The following is an 8,304-nucleotide window of genomic DNA, read 5'->3' on the forward strand; positions in this document are numbered from 1 at the left end:
TTGAATCAAAGGTGGTAGTGGTTGACTGTGTAAATATTTTCAGAAGTATGATGGTTTCTAAGGAGTCACCAGGGATGAAGGAGGAGTGGAGAAGGCTGCTTTTCTTTCCTAGTGAAATAAATATATGCTCATTGACTGGCAGAAATATGACTATATAATATTGAATTCAAAGTAACAAAAACTATTCAAACTTTAAAAGTTCTCCCATTTTTTTTCCAGTGCTGGGGATTGAACCCAGGGGCATTCTACCACTGAGCTACATTCCCCAACATGTTTTATTTTTGTTTTCAGACAGGGTCTTCCCAAGTTGCCCAAACTGGCCTTGAACCTCCCAAGTTGCTGGGATTACAGGCATGCAGTTCTTATGTATTCTGAACACTTAATAGAATCTGGTAGTGCAGGACTTGGGTTTTGGGAAGCAGTGTGTGCAGCAGGAGTCTGCTTAAGGTGCACTCTGGAAATAGGGGGAAAGTTCTCCTGTACTGTCTCTCCAGCACCCACTATTGACAAAGTTTAACATTATACCAACTGGCAAAGAAAAAATATTTACAGCATCTAGGTCAATTTCATAGAGTAGATACTGAATGAATCTGGAGTTGAGAGATATAACTGGGTAACTGACAGTGCAGTCCATGAGAACTGGTGGCTTTTAGGTAAGGCTGGACTTAGGGGTAGTCCAAAAGAAATAATAAATAAATTATCTTTCCATTTTAATTAAAAAATAAAAATTAAAAAATGCTAAGTGGGACCTGAGGACCTATTTTAAAAAAACAACAAAGCAAACAAACTTCAGACTACTCTGAGTAGTATAAATCTGGATGATAAATGGATACATCTTTTTTTAACCTTTATATCATTTATTATTCATTTTATGTGGTGATGAGGATAGAACCTGGTACCTCACACATGTGAGGCAAGTGCTCTACCATTGAGTCATAACCCCAGCCCAAATGGATACATCTTTTTTGTGTGTGTGTGTGTGCTTTATTCAAATGAAAAGGTCAAAAGATTCATGCTAGTGTTGATACAAAGATGATTAATTTGTCCCACCTCAGAAAACAGTGAAAATGAAATCAGCCAAACTGTAACTAAAATTAACAGTAAAACATACATTTTTTTCAGAACATTCAATAAAACTTCAAATAAAAAATTTCAACAAAAGTCTACATGAAAAGCATCACCAAAGGCAAATAGAAAATAATACTAATTTAATATTTTAAAAATATTTATTATTCACTCAAAACATGGGCCACTAAACTTAGGCAACTGGCTACATACTTATGAGAAAATAAAGTTTGTTTCATACTTCATAAATTACATTAAATGAATTCCATCTGGACTAAACACTTCAGTGTGAAAAAAATATGGTAGATGTTTACATGTGAAAAACAAACTGTAAAAGTACTAAGAATTTTAAGAGAAATCTATCTACAAATTACAAGGATATATAAATAACTGTGAAAGTGTAGGGATACCAAATTTAGAAAACTGTAAGTGAAAATATTTTTTCATTTGATTACATAAAACTTTTTAATGGAAGCAAAATCCTAAGCTTTCCTCTAAGTAAATTAAAAAATAAGTGGCAAGTCAGGCATGTTGGCATATGCCTGTAATACCAGCTACTCAGGAGGCCTAGACAGGAGGATCACAAGTTGGAAGCTAGTCTCAGCAACTTACCTAACATGCAGGAGGCCCTGGGTTCCATCCCCAGTACTGCAAATAAATAATGAATTGGGGGAAAAATATATGTGATTTTCATAACAAGTATTCTAACATATAATAAATTCTTATAGGTCAATAAGCAAAAATACAGGTCAATAAAAGGGTAAGAAATGCAATAAAACAGAACAGTTCAATCAGATAATAAATTTAAGAATAAATATTCACTGTCTGTTATGGATTCACTTCTGTCACCCCCAAATTCATACTTTGAAGTCCTAACTCCTGTTTCCTCAGAATGTGACTGTATTTGGAGTAGGGTCATTAGAAAGGTAAAGTTAAAATGATTAGTGCAAACTCTAATACAGTATGACTACTATCCTTACATGGCAAAGAAATTTGGACACAGAAAAGACCATGTAAAGATTCAGGTAGCAGTCGTACATCTCAAACCAGACAGACCTCAGAAGACCCAAATACTGTCTACACTAATATCTCAAACGCCTAGTCTCCAAGATTGGGAGAAAATAAACTTCTTTGTTTCAGCTACTTGATCTGCAGTACTTTGTTCCAGCAGCCACTGTCATAGCCACTATGATAAATTACTTCACTGTCACCATAATCTAAGAAGGTAAGTTAAAACAGCAACTACTACTGTCAACTGGCAAAGAGAAAATAATTATGTTTTTCAGTGTCGATAAAGGCATCATATATTGCTGTAGTAGTATAAACTGATATCAAACTTTTAAAGAATAATTTGAAAATAAATATTAAACAAGCTTAAAAAGTAAATAGACCTTGACACATATGAGTTATACTCCTGAAAATGGATCATATGGAGGTATCAGTGGTGTGCAACAATGTTTATTATAGCATAATTTATACATTTGAAAAATTGTCTATATCCTAGGTAACAAAAATTACAGGATTAATTTAAGAAATGTTAACTCCTTAAGCTGGAATACTAAGCAGTCATTACATCTGCTATTTTAGCAGTTAAATTAGGTGAAATTAATTTGTTTAATTTATGACCTATTTCAAGTATACAAAATAAATTAAAATAATAATACAAATGCCCACCACTATGATTTGGAAAATGTTAATATTTTAAAGTATTTGCTTCAAATTATTTTTAAAGGAACAAAACATTATAAATCCAATGGAATAATCTGTTCACCTTTCCACAGCATTTTCCTTCAACTCAAATCCTCATCCTCTGAAAGGTAACCAGTATCAAAAATTAATTTCACTCCAAAACTTTTAAGAGCCATTCATTTTGAGTCATGTAGCTATAGATTATTTCATCTAATTGTGACATGAATACACTATTTGTTTTTCTTCATATTTTGATGACTTACTTGAGACTTTCCAGTTTTATTCTTGTGAAATATATAAGCTTCCAAGAACATTTTTGTACATATCTCCATGGGCACAATATTGAGATTTTCCTCAAGGAGTATATTTAAGATTTCAATCACTGGGGCACTGAGTATATGCATCTTTAATTACACAGATATTGTTTCAATGTTTTCCAAAGCAATTGTATCAATTACAATCCCATTGTGTGTCAATTAGCTTTTGCTATATAATAAACCATTTATTATCCCTAGCACCAAATAAATAGCCATTCCTTAATGTAATGTCCTAAAAAATGGTGTGTGGTGTGGTGGTGCGGGCCTGTAATCCCAGTGACTTGGGAGGCTGAAGCAGAAAGATCACAAGTTCAAAGCTAGCCTTAGAAAGACCCTCAGCAACGTGGCAAGACCCTGTCTCAAAATAAAATATCAAGAGGACTGAGAATGTAGCTGGTTGGTAAAGCCTCCCCTAGATTCAATCCCCAGTGATAAATAAATAAATAAATAAAATAGAAAGGGCTAGGTATATAATTCAGTGATAAAGTACTCCAGGGTTCAATCCCAGTACCATTAATAAAAAAAAAAAAAAAAGAATGAACAATTATTCTCATGATTCTTTGACTTGGCAGTCAGTTCTGACTAGTGAGCTTAGCTGGGGCTGGATTTTCAAGGTAGAGCATATACTATGCACGTGCAAGACCCTGGGTTCCATCCCCAGCCCCCAAAACAACAACCTAAAAGACTATTCTCATTTTAGATGCCAGCCTAAGTAGAGACCCAGGCCACCTGTACTTTTGACCTATTCTCTGCCAACTTGAGGATTCCCATGATCCACTCAGGTTCAATAATTCACCAGCACAACTAACAGAACTCAAGGAAGCACAATAGTTCTGATTATCGGTTTCTCATAGAGGCTCCCTGCAGAATGAGGTCTGCGAGGAAAAACAGAGGCTCCCTGCTCGTTTCTTGTGGAAACAGGGTGCATAACCCTCCAGAGACATCAAAGAGTTGCCTGCCAGAAGGTTCCTCTGAGCTTCGGTGTTCAAAGATTTTTTTCATTGAGGTTTCATGATGTAAGCATGACTGATTTAATACTTGTCCATAGGACTGAACTCAACTCCACCCCCTAGCGCCCTATCTGGGGGTCAGGAGTCAGGCTGGTATTAACATCCCTACATTCTACTTAAGTGGTTGGACTTTCTGGTGACCACTCCCCATCCTGAAGCCACCAAAGACATTCCCATCTTTCAATAAATTCCAAAGAGTTTTAGAAATTCCTTGTCAGAAACCTGGCACAAAGATTGAATAAATTTTCTATTATGCAACCCAAAATATTACATCTGATTCTTTCCCCAAATGTGGGCAATCTAGTTAAAATTGTGTAGTGAAAACATGGGCAACTGGATTAAAAAGTGTCTACAGTCTAGTTTAATATCATCTTTTATTTACTGCACAGGAAGCTGATGGATTTGAAATAATACAGGGTTGTACCCTTTGCATTTTCTAATGGCTGTGACTAACATCCTTAGGTTTTCATCCTTCAGTAACACTATCTCTCTCAGTTGTTGCAAATTGCTACTGAGTTCATGCCTGTGAAAGAACTTTGTAAATTGCAAAATAATACAAAAATGAAAGTATGATCATCATTTAGAACAGCTGTGGTTCCAGGGACAAGCTGAGCTAGAGGGAATTCCTTTAGCCATGGTCAGGGTCATGTTCACGATTCATTGGTTTCAAGTTCAGCTTGCAATTGGGCCCACCAAGAAGTGCCAGAGAATTCACATGCCTCAAGGGGCCTATTTTTTTTGTACTGGTAATTGAATCCAAGGGAACTTTTACCTTTGAACTCATCCCCAGTTATTTTGTTTTGTTTTGTTTTAATCTTGAGACAGGATTCATTAAGTTGCTGAGGGTCTTGTTAAGTTGCTGAGGCTGGCCTCAAACTTGCGATCCAACTGCTTCAGACTCCCAAATCACTGGGATTACAGGCGTGTGCAACCATGCCTGGGATTCAAGGTGGTCAATAAAGAGCCCAGCTCCCTCGTTCTTCCATGCAGGAGACAATCTGAGCTAGGTGACCTTAATTAGATTAGAAATGGGCAAGTATGAGACCTGATGATTTAGGATTGGTGAGGATGTCCAAGCAGTCCTGGAAAGTAAATAATCTTTTGATGCTATCTGTTTTCATGGGAAAATGGTTTTTACTCTAATAAGGGTACATTGAGTCCCTCATGTTATGACTAATAGGTTTTCAGGAAGTTCCTGGAACCAATAATAAGATTATTTACCATTTCATTTTTCTGGGTAAGAATTTCCTGGCACATGCCTGGAATCCCAGCAGCTGGGAAGGCTGTGGCAGGAAGATTGAGAGTTCAAAGCTAGCCTCATCAATTCAGCAAGACCCCATCTCTAAATAATATATATATATATATATAAATGGTTTGAGGATGTGGCTCAGTGGTTAAGTGCCACTGTGTCCAATCTCCTTTACCAAAAAAAAAAAAAAAAAAAAAAAAGTTCTTCCCTGGGATTAAAATGTTGGGTAAATATGGACAGTGAAGTGTTACATGTAGATAGTAAGTTATTTTGATTTCTCAGAAGAACCCTCCTTTAATTTCTTTTAATGGAGTGTTTTCCTAATTCATTTGACCACAGTGCTATTTTCTTTTCTCATAAAACCTGTTAACATTTCAAAGAACAGCCTCTGATAAACACTATTCCATGAAATTATTTCTGAGAGCATTGTGAGTCAGTGGTTCTCAAAGGGTGGTCCCCAGACCAGCAGCATCAGCACCTCTTGAGAACTTAGTAGAAACATTTCACCTAGTCAATCAGAAACTCCAGGTGGAGTCAACAATCTGTGCTTTAATCTACCCTCCTGCTGATTTATGTGAGCCACAGTGTGAGAACCAAGAGAGTTGGAAGAGAGAAGCTATATAGATTGGGGACCATGATTTCACTTCAAACAAAGAAAGAAAGAAAGATTAAAAAAAACAAAAAAACAAAAAACAAGAAATCTCCCACATTTCTCTTTTTGGCTTGGCTGCCTGCTCCTGGCTCCACACCTCCTCTCTGACCTTTTCTTCTAAGAACAGTTCAGCGTGATCTGCACTTCAGTTTCAGAAGACTTACTCCACCTACTAATTCATACTACCTTCAAGGAAATGGAAGGAATTATATTGAGATTGAAGATTTTGTTTGCCTTGTGCACAAAAGCTTCCCCACTTCTCAGGCTCCACTGGAACTGTGCTGAATGACAGAGACAAGGATATATGTTTCCTTCATTTACACCAGAGGGAAGGAAACCTGGTTTATTGTGCTACCAGGTTTCCAGTTGTAGTCAGATTCCAGAGTCCCTCTGAGATTGGAGTTCTAATCTGACTTGGTGTGGCTCGGGAGGGGCAGCCAACTCATCTGTCTCCCTCCTGGTGGCTCCTGAGAGCAAGGTCCAGGGAGCAAATGGAGGCTGCAGTTATAGGGAATTATTAAGGGATTGGTCCAGGAAGTGGCACATCCACAAGAAACCTGTTTAGGGCTGTCAGGGAGGAATATTCCTGGTTTTTTACTTTTCGACACATTGAATCATCTAGAAAGCTTTTTTAAAGGCCTCATCCAAGACCACATTCCACATCAGAACCCCTGGTACAGAACCTAGGCATAGGGATTTTTTTTTTTTTAATTCCCTCATTTCAGTGGGCAGAAAGTTTGAGCTATTAGAATAGATAATATACAAAGTCCTACTCTATGCTCCCATTAAGGCCTGTGAAGTAATATATGCACTATTATATTTGAGGTTTCCTGGATTAAAAAGAGTTTGGAAAATCTTCATGAGTAATGTACGTAACTTGAATAGAATAATCATGTATTTTTACTTTCTTAATTTAATTAATTTATTTCTTTCTCCCTGCCCCCTTTGGTGTTGTAAATTGAACCCAGGCCTTATACAGCATGCTAAGCATACACTTTACCACTGAACATACCCACAGCCGCCTCGGGTGTTAGTTTCTGAGTTCAGGCTTTACATCTAAGAATCCTGAAACTGCAGAAGTTATGTGATCATGCTTTATATATATTTTTTAAATTAATAATATGGTTTTGGTTTTAAAAAGAAAATCTGACTCAGAGATGTGGAAAACACGAATATGTGGTCAGAATCAATATGAAAACAGTTTAAACTTGTTCCATGGCAATCCACAAAGGGTGACTTTGAAGATACTTTTTTTCACAAGCTTTGGCTTAGAGGAGATGTGAAGATAAAGGCAGAGGTCAGAATGATGAGATGTGAGGACTGGACTGACCATTGTGGTTGGTTTTTTGCTTGTTTGTTCTGTTTTGTTTAAGTACTGGGGGTTGAATCCAGAGGGTTGAATCCAGAGGTGCTTAGCTACTGAGTCACATCCCTAATTCTTGTTTTTTTTTTTTTTTGTTTGTTTGTTGTTGTTATTTTTCAGGCAGGGTCTTGCTAAGTTGCTTAGTGTCTTTCTAAGTTGCTGAGGCTCGTCTCAAACCTGTGATCCTCCTGCCTCAGCTTCCTGAATCTGGGGTTACAGATGGCATGCTGCCACATCTGGCCATTGTTGGTTTTGAAACTAGAGGAAGGAAGCCACAAGGCAAAGAATGTGGTTGGCCTCTAGAAGATGGAAAAGGCAAAAAACTGATTCTCCCCCCACCCCCCCACCCCCCCACCCCCCCGCAAAAAAGGAACACAATCCTGCTGATATCTAGATTTTAAACCAGTTAGATCAGTTCAGACTTGGCCTACAGAATGGTAAGATAGTTGTTTTTTTTTTTTGCTATTTAAAGTCATAACACTTTTGGTCATTTGTTTCAGCAGCAAAGGGAAACTAATACAATGTTTTGTCTAATTATTACAGGGAATAAAGAAGATGTGAAATGGTTCTTAAACCACAAAGGACCATGTAAAGTATTCATTCATTCATTCATTCATGAATATTCATTCATTCATGAGTGAATACTCATTCATTCATTCATTTGCTCTCTAATTCATTCATCAAATATTATTGAGCTTCTCTTTAATCAGAGCACATTCATAGATGTTGGGGATATTCCAAGAACAAAACAACTAAAAAATAAAAATAGGGCTGGGGGTGTAATTCAGTGTCACAGCACATGCTTAGCATGTGTGAGGCCCTGGGTTTGATCCAACATGGCCAAAAAATAATAGGAAAAACAAAACTCTCCACTCTCACAAAAACACTTCCTATTTCCTGAAGGAAGCAGTTGAAAAAATAAAAAAAGGAACTCAGTACTATTTCATATTCTTTAGATG

Source organism: Callospermophilus lateralis, chromosome 2 (genome assembly GCF_048772815.1).
Source record: "Callospermophilus lateralis isolate mCalLat2 chromosome 2, mCalLat2.hap1, whole genome shotgun sequence".
In the NCBI taxonomy this organism is placed as follows: Eukaryota; Metazoa; Chordata; class Mammalia; order Rodentia; family Sciuridae; genus Callospermophilus; species Callospermophilus lateralis.